We start from the raw sequence: 12,537 nt of genomic DNA, 5'->3' as shown, positions 1-12,537 counted from the left end.
TTATCATTTAAACAAGCAGAGTCCAAGTACCCTTGAACTTGGTTAACAAAGTAGAGCTGGAAAATTTTCTGTACAGAAACTTGTAATTGTTTTAAACAGTGAGAAGGAATGTGTTTTGAAAAAGCTCAAAGGCCTTCTTTGATATTCATGTGTTCCACATAAAACCCTCAAATAATGCATATAAATGAGGGAAGTTTTAACCTGCAATAATTAAAGGGAAAACCATTAGTTTTAAATGATACTGAAATTGTGGGTTTATTATATTCTCCATGTCTTGAATTTAGAGTGGAAAATAAAGTCAAGTCCAAGGAGGCTGTCTCTGCTTAATGGCTGCCTCTAATTAATAATTTTATGAATTGAAAAATTAGTGTTTTCCTACTGATGTTACTGAGGCCAGCTTAGAAATCATTGATAATTCTGGATGCTTTGAATCCTAGAGCCAGGAATACGGCTTTTATTTTTCAATATAGCTGCCCATATTGCAGAATCCTTACAAGTAGTTTGGCAATAAATATTCAAAACTTTATGATCACACTGAGATAAGCCATGCGGCAGTTAAATATCCTTTGTTCTTCTGGTCATCCCACTTTCCACTGGCACCTGCCTAAGCCCCAAGACCCATTTTCTTCTCGTGTTCCAGCCAATAAACAGGCAGACACAACGGGTTATATTGTCTGGTGGAGTAGACTCTGAGATCTTTTGGATTCATCAGGAATCTAGCATGGAAAATGAAGGGAAGGGAAGGACCCAGGAAGTGGCCCAGAATTGAACCCTGAACAAGTCCACCTTTTGGAGTCAAGTAGAAGAGGAAGAGCAGCAGATAGATGCAAAGGCAGGGTCAGGGAGGTTGGAAAAACTGGAGAGGTCATAGAAGTTGAGAGAGCTTCACGCCCTCCTATGGCAAGCGCTGCTGAGAAACTGAGTAAAATAAAGACCAAAATGTAAGCATTGGGTTTGACAATATGGAGGTCATTGGCAATATTGTCAAGAGAAGTTTCCATGAAGAAGGGGAGGGAGCTAAGATGGGGAAGGTTACAGGGTGAATGGGAGATGAGGAAGAGGAGTCAACCAGCATCTTCGTATTTGAAAACTTTCATAGGTGAGGTGTGGTGGCTCACGCCTGTAACAACAGCCCTTTGGGAGGCTAAGGCAGGAGCATTGCTTGAAGCCTGGAGGTCAAGACCAGCCTGGGCAACATAGCAGTACTCTGTCTCTAACACACACACACACACACACACACACACACACACACATATATACACACACACACACACATATATAAATTAGAAGAATGCATTGATAAGCCCAATATCAAAACTGTATACACATAAACTATATACACATGCCTCACATTTCACTTAATAGACAACCAGGCATATGAACTGTAGTCCATAGAATCTCACTGCTGCCAGCCCGCCTTGCCCACCTTTCCATGCCTCTATGCTACAGCTCTGAACAAAGTATCCCCTTTACAAATTATTCTTCTCTTCGATGCTTGATGCCTTAACGATGAAGTCCTTTTGCTATTCTCCTTCTGAGACACCATTTGAGGTCAAGACTACCAACCCTTCTTCCTGGGAGAAATGGGCTCTCAGACTCACTGCATGGTAGAGCAAAGCCTTCCTTTCCCTTTTTCAGTGCAACTTAAGTGACCATCATAAGAAAGGATTCAAGTCCTTCCTACGATGTACAAGGCTGGACCACCTGGATCCTGGCCTCTTCTGCAAAACTTTCTCAACGCTTCCCCCTTATTTATCTTCCAGCCATATTGGCTTCCTTGTGGGTCCCCGAGCATGTAAATATCTGCCTCGGCGGTTGTTGTACGTGCTCTTTCCTGTGCCTTGAGACACTTCCTTGCTGATAGTCACATGACTGATTCCCTAACCTCATTTTGAACTCTGCTGAATTGCTACCTCAAATGTCACCTTCCCAAACTTTCCCAGCTAAAAGAGCTACTCCTGTCACTCTCTATCCCTTACTCTCTTACTCTGCATTACTCTATTTTTCACAGTACTTGGAACTCCCTGACTATATTCTTTTTTTCTTTTTTTTAAGATGGAGTCTCACTCTGTTGCCCAGGCTGGAGTGCAGTGGCACGATCTCAGCTCACCCCAACCTCCACCTCCTCGGTTCAAGTGATTCTCCTGCCTCAGCCTCCTGAGTATCTGGGACTACAGACACACGCCACCATGTCTGGCTAAGTTTTGTATTTTTAGCAGAGACGGGATTTCCCTATGTTGGCCAGGATGGTCTCGAACTCCTGATCTCGTGATCCGCCCACCTCAGCCTCCCAAAGTGCTGGGATTACAGGTGTGAGCCACTGCGCCTGGCCTGATTATATTCTTTATTTGGCATCTGTTTACTGTTTATTTCTGCACCACTCTTCCCAACACCTGAAAGTGAGCTTCATGTGTTTCTCACTATTGTGAACAAGATCCTCGTACAAAGTGGGTGTTCAACAAATAGTTGTTGAATAAGCTGAAGAATATGGCTTATTTTTTTATGAGTTAAAAAACAGTTTTCAAATTTTTTTTTTTTTGTTATTCATAGTTACTAAGTAAAGAACTAGACAGTCCAGGAGCCTTGGGGTTGGGGGAGACCTCAGAGAGCATCTGTGTATTATTAGGTGAATCTATGAAAAAAATCCAGAATTAAGCATGTTAGAAGATGCTACAAATTACCCTCTCGGGAATTACAATGCACTTAAAGTAGGCAAGAAGTTCTGCCATAAAGAAAACAGTTTAAAATGACTTAACCTAGCAATGACTGGACTTTGGCTTAAGAGACATTTTCTGATTATGGTATTTTCTTATTTTTTTTCCCCCTTCCCTTCCCTTCCCTTCCCTCCCCTCCCCTCCCCTCCCCTCCCCTCCCTTCCCTTCCCTTCCTTCCTCTCTCTCTCTCTTTCTTTTATTTTCGAGACAAAGTTTTGCTCTCTCACCCAGGCTAGAGTGCAGTGGCGTGATCTCGGCTCACTGCAACCTCTGCCTCCCTGGTTCAAGCAGTTATCCTGCCTCAGCCTCCCAAATAGCTGGGATTATAGGCGCCCACCCCCACACCCGGCTAATTTTTTCATATTTTTAGTAGAGACGAGGTTTCATCATGTTGTCCAGGCTGGTCTTGAACTCCTGACCTCATGATCCGCCTGCCTCAGCCTCCCAAAATGCTGAGATTACAGGCATGAGCCACCGCGTCCGGCATGACATTTTATTTCTATGAAAATTCTTTTGGCCCTCTGTTTTTGTGGAATATATAGAAATACATAAATGCACAATACAGCATAATGGGGATGGGTCAGTGCAGTGCAGTAATTAAGATAATAGATGCTGAGACCCAGTCTACTTTTATTGTATTTATACTGGTGCCATGGCTTTCAGCTGCATAATTTTGGGGAAATTATTTAGTCCCTCTGTGACTCGGTTTCCTCGTGTGCAAAATGAGGAAGATAAGAAGACCTACTCAATACTGTTGTGATAAGAATTAAATGGATTAATCCTTATTGGCACTTAAAGAAATGCTGGACTCAGGCTAAGTGTCACTAGGTATTAGCGGTTATTACATGCCTATGTTCTTCAATAAAAATAAGTGCAAACTCTTTAGACTCTGGTAACTTTAAAAAGCAATGAAATTGCAACCTCATTGCAGCGAACAAGGAATTCTGATCTCCTTTCCAGGAGCTGTTCCTGGGCGGTCTGGAAATCTCTCTTGCTCATTTCACTGAACACTTAATGATCCCAGGTGACCGCGTGAGGTTGTTATTTCTTCTTGCTAAGCTGTACTACAACTTTTAAAATACATATGCAAAATAGTCACTAAGTCCTGATTATGTAGATACGCAATTGTCTTTCAAAATATATTGTTTCCCTCTTTCTTGGCTTCTGTTTGTCTCTGGCCTCCATGTATCTTTGTCTTTATTTCTGACTCCTGTCTATTTCTGTGTTTATTCTTTGCTTCTTTGTCTGCCTGTTTTTCTGCCTTTGTTTCTCTCTCTTTCTCTCTCTCTCATATACATAAAAACAATACATATGAGAGGGTGTATACATAAGTATTTTTTCAGACATGACTTGGCTTCTTGATATAGCAACACCCCTCCCACTATGTTATGAGGAACTGGGATTTGATCACACACACACACACACCGCCCCCCCCTCCATTGACCTGTTCACATGAGCCTCCCTTGAATTGGGTTGAGTGGAAGATGCAGTTCCCCCAAATGACTCCTTGCCTATAAGTAAGCACTGTAAAAATGCCAGTGTTTGTTTGTAAAAGTGTTCCATTTGGGAAGACATTTCCCCCTTGAAAACCTACCTAAAATTACCCATTTGTGTTTCACCTTTGGCCTCCTTCTGCAACTCAGCCCTACCCAGGGTTAGTCACCTTTCCTTTCTGGTTTTCAATTATCTTTGGTGGTTTCATTCCCATCCACAACTTTAGCTGCTACCCAGCAATTCAAATCAGGGTGTTCAGCTTCTGAGATTTTCGACAGAATAGCATGTCTGATAATAAGCATTGGTTGACAGGCCCCATCTTCTGTCTACATTGTTTAATGGTGGGAAGAATGAAATGTAAACAGCAAACTAAATCATAGTATCTTCTTTCAGGTAATTTTTCTATTAATTCCTCAGAGAGGGGAAAACCTGTGGTCTTCATCTGAGGAAAGGACATTTGATGCCAGTATTTTTTATCAAATTTGTCCAGAGGAGATTGGAAGCTGATTTTCAAGATATCAAACCAATATACAAGAACCTGTCATGGTTGGGTTTGTTTCTGTGGGTTAAAAAAAAAAGCCCAACAACTCTTTGACCTGTACAATCTGTCTTTGAAAAATGGTTTCTACATGTGTGACATATTTGGACCGCCTTGTAAAAACACAATTTTTATTTGACAGTTTTAATATTTCGAACACTCCATGTTGACGTTTTTATCAGATGGGTTGTTTTTGTTGGCAGTGGGAGTTTGCAAACTGATGAAGAAAATCAGGAAGGAAATTAGCTTGAAGCTGCTGAATATTTGCGACCAGAAGGTAAACGAAGGAGGTACCAAGTCTAGAAATAATTACCATCACTGCCACAATCCTCCATTAGTGCTGGCAAAAGACCCAGGGTCTGACAGTTAAATTAAAGCTTGCAACCCAGTGAAAAATCAGCAGAAGAAAGCTTGAATTCTGGTAACATCACATTGCATGCCATTTATTGTAGAACTTGACAACTTTGCTCCATTCATAAGATTCACTGGGGGATAAGACCGCTTAGAAATGTAGAAAACAAATTCATCTATGGCAGGCAGTGTTTACAAAGCAATGGCTCAACCTGTTTGCCATTAAAGTAGAAGCTTGCTCAATGGAATTTTTCTTTTGTTACACAGTGTTGAATGATGAATGGAATCTGGAGTGTAAAGTCAGGCAGACTTTAATGTAAAGTCCAGCTGCAATACATATTAGCTGTGTGTCCTTGGACTAGTGACTTAACCTTTCTGAGACTTAGTTTCTCACCTTCAAAATATATATAACAATATCACCTACCTAAATCAGGTTACTGAAGAGAAAATAAAATAATGCATTTAATGTGCGTAACACGAGGCCTGACACATCACAGCGATAACTGTAGAAGTTGATCTTATTGTTGTTCAAGCAGATGGTGGAAGAAGAGATTAACTGCAATAGAGACATTTGGGAGCCTGCTTAGAAAATGTGAAAGCCGAGCTTCATCTTGAACTAAGTGTGAAGGACTGACATGTGCATTTGGGTTGGGAGAAGAATGGCAACCTGGGAAGAGGAGAATGCTTGAGCAGATCTGAGATGGGAGACTTTATGGCCTATTCAGTGAGATAGACAAGGGCAGAAAACAGGGAATGGGGCCAGGCGTGGTGGCTCACACTGTGGGAGGCCAAGGCGGGTGGATCACCTGAGGTCAGGAGTTTGAGACCAGCCTGGCCAACATGGTGAAGCCCCATCTCTACTAAAAATATAAAAATTAGCCGGGCGTGGTGGCCAGTGCCTGTAATCCCAGCTACTTGGGTGGCTGAGGCAGGCGAATCGCTTGAACCCGGGAGGCGGAGGTTGCAGTGAGCAGAGATCGCGCCACTGCACTCCACCCTGGGTGACAGAGTGAGACTCCGTCTCAAAAAACAAAAACAAACAAACAGACAAAAAACAGGGAATGGCTTTGAGCTATTATAGTTTCAGGACCACTTTTCTCTGTGACTCTTCTGGTACAGGGAGTTGCTGTCCTGAGTAGTCAGGTGACATGCTGAAAACTAGGTTCTCTAGCCACCACAATGGCTCACACCTGTAACTGGAGCTACTTAGGAGGCTGAGGCAGGAGCATGACTTTAGCCCAGGAGTTCTAGGCTGCAGTGAGCTATGATCATGCCACTGCACTCTAGCCTGGATGTCTGAGTGAGACTCCATCTCAAAATAAATAAATAAAAATAAATAAATAAATAAATAAATAAAGCACTACTACTAGCATGTTTGTTGCAGTATTATTGAGAGCGGCTAAGAAAAGCAAGAAGCAAATCCTACGTTTTCCCCTGATCACGATAGTTGAATTAACGGAGAGGTTTTCTCATTCTGTGGAATATTATACAGCTTTTATAGTAATTATTAATAGTTACAACCTATAATCTGAGCAAGTTGCATTATATTTAACCTGGGCAAGTTGTATACTGTAATGAGATTAGTATAGTCCATTTTTTCAAAAAAGTAGGAAAAAAACCCTTAATTTATATGACCGTACATGTTTGTATGTAGTTGTATAAACATAGAGACAGAGGACACATAACAGCCTTGTTTCTGTTATGAATCCCTGAATGAGTGTCAGGGATTGAGCAAGGAGGGAGAAACTTGTCTTTTTCTTTGTAAACCTCTGTTTTTGACTTGTTGCCACAAGCATGCATTTTGTAGCTTGGAATAAAAATCCAATAAAGTATATAAAAAAGGTACTTACCTGCTGAAGGAGGATACAGTCAAAGAAGGGGAGAGTGAAATTGAAGGAAAATTGTTCGAGCCTTAGGCATAGAAAAGGAGGATGACAGCAGCTTTTGTTCATTTATGTGCTGAACCGGCTTAAAATCTGCTAAGGGGAAATTTTTCTTCCTTTGTGTGCAGTGAACAGGGGTATTACAAAGTTAATTTATGTGTCTTGGCTTGGCATGGAAACTCCCTTGCATGAGATGGTCGCTACCCACGGGTCCAGCCTCATCTACCACCTTCTCCTTACGTATTAGCATTGTTGAGCTGCTTGCCTGGCAACCCTCTCACTGCCCTCCCCACAGGCATGCACATACAGGCATGCACACACAGCCATGCACACACAGGTATTCACACACAGCCCTGCACACAGAGGCATGCACACACAGCCATGCACACACATGTACATTCACGTATGTGCTTCATGCCATTCCTCACCTCTGTTCTTCCTGTATTCCACAACACTCTTCTCACTCCTCATTTTCTGATTAACTTTCATTCTCTAACATTCAACTTGGAAAATACTCCCTCACCCAAGACAGGGATAAGCCCCCCCTTATATAAGCTTCCTTAAAATCCTGGGCAGTCTAGCCCAGCCCTTCCATATGGCCTTGAAATAATTTGCACAGGTACTATCTGCCCCTCAAGATGAATTTCGTCTCCATCTCTTGCTGGAATCATTTTAATTGGGTTTATGTCCCTTCCAAGCAAGAACTGTCATATACTTCCTCCCAAAATGCTGGGACTTAGGTAAATTTTGTTTGGCTTTTATTTCAGAGGAGGAAACAGAGGCTCAGAACAATTGAGTGAACTGCTCGAGGTCACATGGTAAGGGATGAATAGAATCAAACTTCAAACCCCTATCTTTAATCTCCCACCTTGAGACTTCTTTGCCCATATTGTAAATTGCAGAAATAGACACAATCCCGATGACATTAACTAGCGACTCTGCTACTACTATCTAGGTGCGCTTCATATTGGAGTACAGGTTGCCTCAAAAACTCTCAGTTGCTGTATATCCTGATAATTGGATCTCAGTCAGACTCTAATATTCTAATGACCATATGTACGAGTGAGGACGTTTTCAGCTGCAATTAACAAGAAAATCTAACGTCAACATGTATAATTTTCCCTCAGTATACAGAAGGAGCCTTTCAAGGCAAACTTGTCAATACTCCTATCCACCTGGGGCCCAAAAGGCTTTGAAAAAGGAGCCTGATCTAACCTTCTCCCATGATTGATGTTTCTGTAAAATAAAGTCAAAAAATAACACAGTAGAAACCCAGGAGAGGGCTTCCTTAGGGCCCATTTCCCTCTATCAGCCACCTCTCCAGCTGCCTGGAGTCCTAACCAACTTGCTCTAACTTATACATTGCTTCTAGAGAGAAAAGAGCCCAATAAAAATGATTTTTAACAATAATCATTAAATTATTGAGTATTATTTTGCACAAGGTATTCTGCAAGGCTATGTATCCATCATCTAATTCTCAAAACTATCACGCACACACAGGCATGCACACTCACTCACTGTCACAAGAACAGTGTGAGGTCGGTTTTGTTAATAATTCTTGGTATATAGATGAGGAAGTTGAGGCTCAGACAGGTGAAGTAACTTGCCCAGTCACACAGCCTGTAAGTGTTATAGTCAGACCTGGAAGCTTCCCAGTAAGGATATGGAGTCACTGAGTTACACTCCCATGAGAGGTCATATAGGTTGGGGGAAGGACTTTACCCCAGAAGCAATGGGAAGCCATTGAAGGATTTTGAGCAGAGAATACCATGATCATTCTGAAGTGACATTAGAGTAAGATTAGAAAGCTCTAAACTATACAGTGAGTAGGCTTGTCCAAACTACTACAGGAGTTTCTCTGAGAGCCACCTTGAATGCACCCTTGATTCAACCAAAGAAGCATCCCTTTAATCTGCTTCGCACCTTGGATTTCCCACAGTATTTCATTTCAATGAACGAAACATTTCATCATTATTAGAAGAGAAAATTAGGAAATCATTAATCTAGATCAGGGTTGAAAAACTACAGTCTATGACCCAATTTCAGGCTACTGCCTGTTTTTTGTAAATATGGTTTTGTTGAGACACAGCCTCACCCATTCACGTATACGTTATCCATCATTCCTTTTGCTGTAAGTAGCAAAGCCTGAAATATTTACTCTCTGGCCCTCCCCAGAAAAAGTTTGTAGACCACCGATCTAGATTACGGTTTCTCATTCCCAGCAATATTGGTATTTTGGGGTGGATAATTCTCGGTTGTCCGAGTCTGATCTGTGTGTTGTAGGATGTTGGATTAGTCTGTTCTCACACTACTGTAAAGACATACTTGAGACTGGATAATTTATAAACAAAGGAGGTTTAACTCACAGTTCTGCAGGCTTAACAGGAAGCACAACTAGGAGGCCTCAGGAAACTTACAATTGTGGCAGAAGGTGCAGGGGAAGAAAGGCACATCTTCACAAGGCGGCAGGAGAGAAAGAAGGGAAAAGCGTCAGACAATTATCAAACAGCCAGATCTCGTGAGAACTCACTCACTGTCACAAGAAGAGCGTGGGGGAAACTGTCCCCATGATCCAATCACCTCCCACCAAGTCCCTCCCTTGGCATTTGAGGATTACAATTAGAATTGAGATTTGGGTGGGGACACAGTCAAACCATATCAGATGTTTAGCAGCATCCCTGGCCTCTACCCACTAGACAACAGCAGCACCCTTCCACAGTTGCGACAGCCAACACCCCCAGTTGAGAACCATTGAGCTAGACATTTGTGTTCTTTCCACATCTGGCATTCTAGACAGTTATGTTTTTTTGTACTCATTTTAGTGCATGTGGTAGTGTTTATTCATTGGTTTTTATTGTGCATCTACTCTGTGCCATTATGGCATTATCATTTTCTCTGAACAGATCTTGTTTGGTCTTCAAACAACTCCAAATATGTCAACTCAGTAATGTGTTTTTAAAACAACTCACTCTCTTGCCAGGTGTAGTGGCTCACACTTGTAATCCCAGCACTTTGGGAGGCTGAGGCAGGTAGCTCACCCGATGTCAGGAGTTCAAGACCAGCCTGGCCAACACGGCAAAACCCAGTCTCCACTAAAAATACAAAAATATGCCAGGTGTGGTGGAGCACGCATGTAGTCCCAGCTACTCAGGGGGCTGAGGCAGGAGAATCACTTGAACCCAGGAGATGGAGGTTGCAGTGAGTCTAGATTGTGCCATTGTACTCAAGCGTGGGCAACAAGAGTGAAACTCCATCTCAAAAAAAAAAAAAAAATACCCTCTCACTTTTAGAGAGTACATGCTCATTGTAGAACATGTTTGTGGCCTCATTTAAGGTGGTAGACAGTGACCTGGGGCATGGGAAAGAGGAGGAGGCTTGGTATTGAGGTACCAGGTCCACTGCTTTTGACAACTTGGCATTAATTGGACAAGTCAATTAACTTTCTCTGAACTTCAGTTTTCTCATCTCTAAAATGGGGACAAGAATAGCTCAGTGAGTGGTTGTGACAATCAAATGAGATAACATCATAGGAAGAGTGGAAATATAAATCATTCCATGGATATTATTTTTAGATGCACTCCCAAAGTGTTTAGCAACATTTGAGTGAAAACATCATTCTGACAGAAATTCAGCTGTACACACAGAAGAGGAGAGATACCTCTCTGGAGCACTAAAGTTCTGAGAAAAGTTCATGAAACAAATGACAACATTTTCTCAAGCCTCTTTCTGGTAAAGAACTATCACTATGTGACTAATGCATACAGGGGTATGGAGGAGAAGAAAGCTGAAATTATGCTACATTTTATGACTTGGTTATTACATAAACTCTTGGGAGCTGGAATATTACTGTGGGGTTAGACAAGAAAATGATACTTGATTATGATGTTTCCAGGCCTGTCGTGTCTGTACAATAATTAAGAAAAAAAGTGCAAGTCGAGACTGTAATACTTTCCATTTTCACAATTTCTTTTGTAAATTCTAAGAATTTAGAGATCCTCTGTACCTGTAACATTATCAAGTACTGAAATCCTTGTCTCAAAATCTATCTTATTGTACTAATAGCTATAGAGTTGTCTACAGTTTAGATATTTCCTTGTGGCCCAAAGATTTCACAATGGTGTAATCAGGGAGGGATGTAAGCTAATTATCTATGGTTGAATTTTGATTCAGAATCAACTTTCTAGCTGGGCATAGCAGCAGGCACCTGTAGTCCCAGCTACTTGGGAGACTGAGGTGGGAGAACAGCTTGAACTAGGGAGGTGGAGGTTGCAGTGAGCCAAGACTGTGCCCGTAGTCACTCCAGGCTGGGCGACAGAGGGAGACTCTGTCTCAAAAAAAAAAAAAATCAGCTTTTTTTTTTTTTTTTTGAGGTGGAGTCTAGCTCTGTCTCCAGGCTAGAGTTCAGTGGCATGATCTCAGCTCACTGCAACCTCCAGCTCCCAGGTTCAAGGGATTCTCCTGCCTCAGCCTTCCGAGTAGCTGGGATTACAGGCATGTGCCGCCACACCCAGCTAATTTTTGTATTTTTAGTACAGACAGGGTTTCACCTTGTTGGCCAGGATGGTCTCGATCTCCTGACCTCGTAATCCACCCACCTTGGCCTCCCAAAGTGCTGGGATTACAGGCATGAGCCACTGCACCCAGCCAAGAATCAACTTTCTAATGAGAGCTTTTATAATTACACTTTGCAGCTCTATGTGGGGAGAACTTTTTCTTACGTGTATATTGATGCATGTGCACACATGGAAATGTGAAGTGTGTTATATGTGAGAAGCTTTCCAGGGAAAATGTGAAAGGTATCCATCCAAATGCTGAAACTAGGCTGGGCATGGCGGCTCACGCCTGTAATCCCAACACTTTGAGAGGCCGAGGCGGGTGGATCGCCTGAGGTCAGGAGTTTGAGACCAGTCTAACCAACATGGAGAAACTCTGTCTCTACTAAACATATAAAATGAGCCAGGTGTGATGGCGCATGCCTGTAATCCCAGCTACTCGGGAGGCTGAGGCAGGAAAATCGCTCTCGGAAGGCGGAGGTTGCAGTGAGCCAAGATTGCACCACTGCACTCCAGCCTGGGCAGTAAGAGTGAAATTCCATCTCAAAAAAAAAATGCCGAAACTGTCAAAAAAACCTTTCTAATCAGTGTGTATATCCTGGCTGAAAGTCAAAAGTCAGGGTTGCAGTCTACTTTTTCCAATCACCTTCTCTGTGCCTCAGTTTTCCCACCTGTAAAATAAGCACATTGGATAGAACTGAGGTCCCTACTCCTCTCCATCTAGTTCTTCCTTCTCCTCTGACCTCCAGCCCCACTTGAGTTTAGGCCAGTTCAACATGTTCAACTCCAAACACTTTCTCTTTCGCCTCTCCCATACTAACCCATCATCTCCTGCTGACTTTGCTTTTAATAGCATCACCACTGTTATAGGAAAATTTTCCAAAGAAGTAAAATCATGACTCCCGTTGTGATATAAAGTAAACATGTGTGTACTGGCTTGAAGAGTGGTCCCCGCCAAATTCATGTCCACCTGTAACCTGTGAATGTGACCTCAAATTACAAGA

At 42.2% G+C, this 12,537-nt stretch overlaps 1 long non-coding RNA gene across 1 annotated transcript in view; it reads right to left on the bottom strand.

Annotated features, from left to right (window-relative positions):
* LOC135968996 (uncharacterized) overlaps positions 1-12,537 on the bottom strand; it is a 199,997-nt gene that overhangs the window by 154,741 nt on the left and 32,719 nt on the right. The window contains exon 3 of the long non-coding RNA XR_010584047.2: positions 9,347-9,433. This is a non-coding gene — a long non-coding RNA (uncharacterized lncRNA). The remainder of the gene's footprint in view (positions 1-9,346; positions 9,434-12,537) is intronic.

This window comes from Macaca fascicularis, chromosome 20, assembly GCF_037993035.2.
Source record: "Macaca fascicularis isolate 582-1 chromosome 20, T2T-MFA8v1.1".
Classification (NCBI taxonomy): Eukaryota; Metazoa; Chordata; class Mammalia; order Primates; family Cercopithecidae; genus Macaca; species Macaca fascicularis.
Note: the sequence above shows the minus strand (reverse complement) of the source record. Positions and strands in the feature narration are given on the sequence as shown.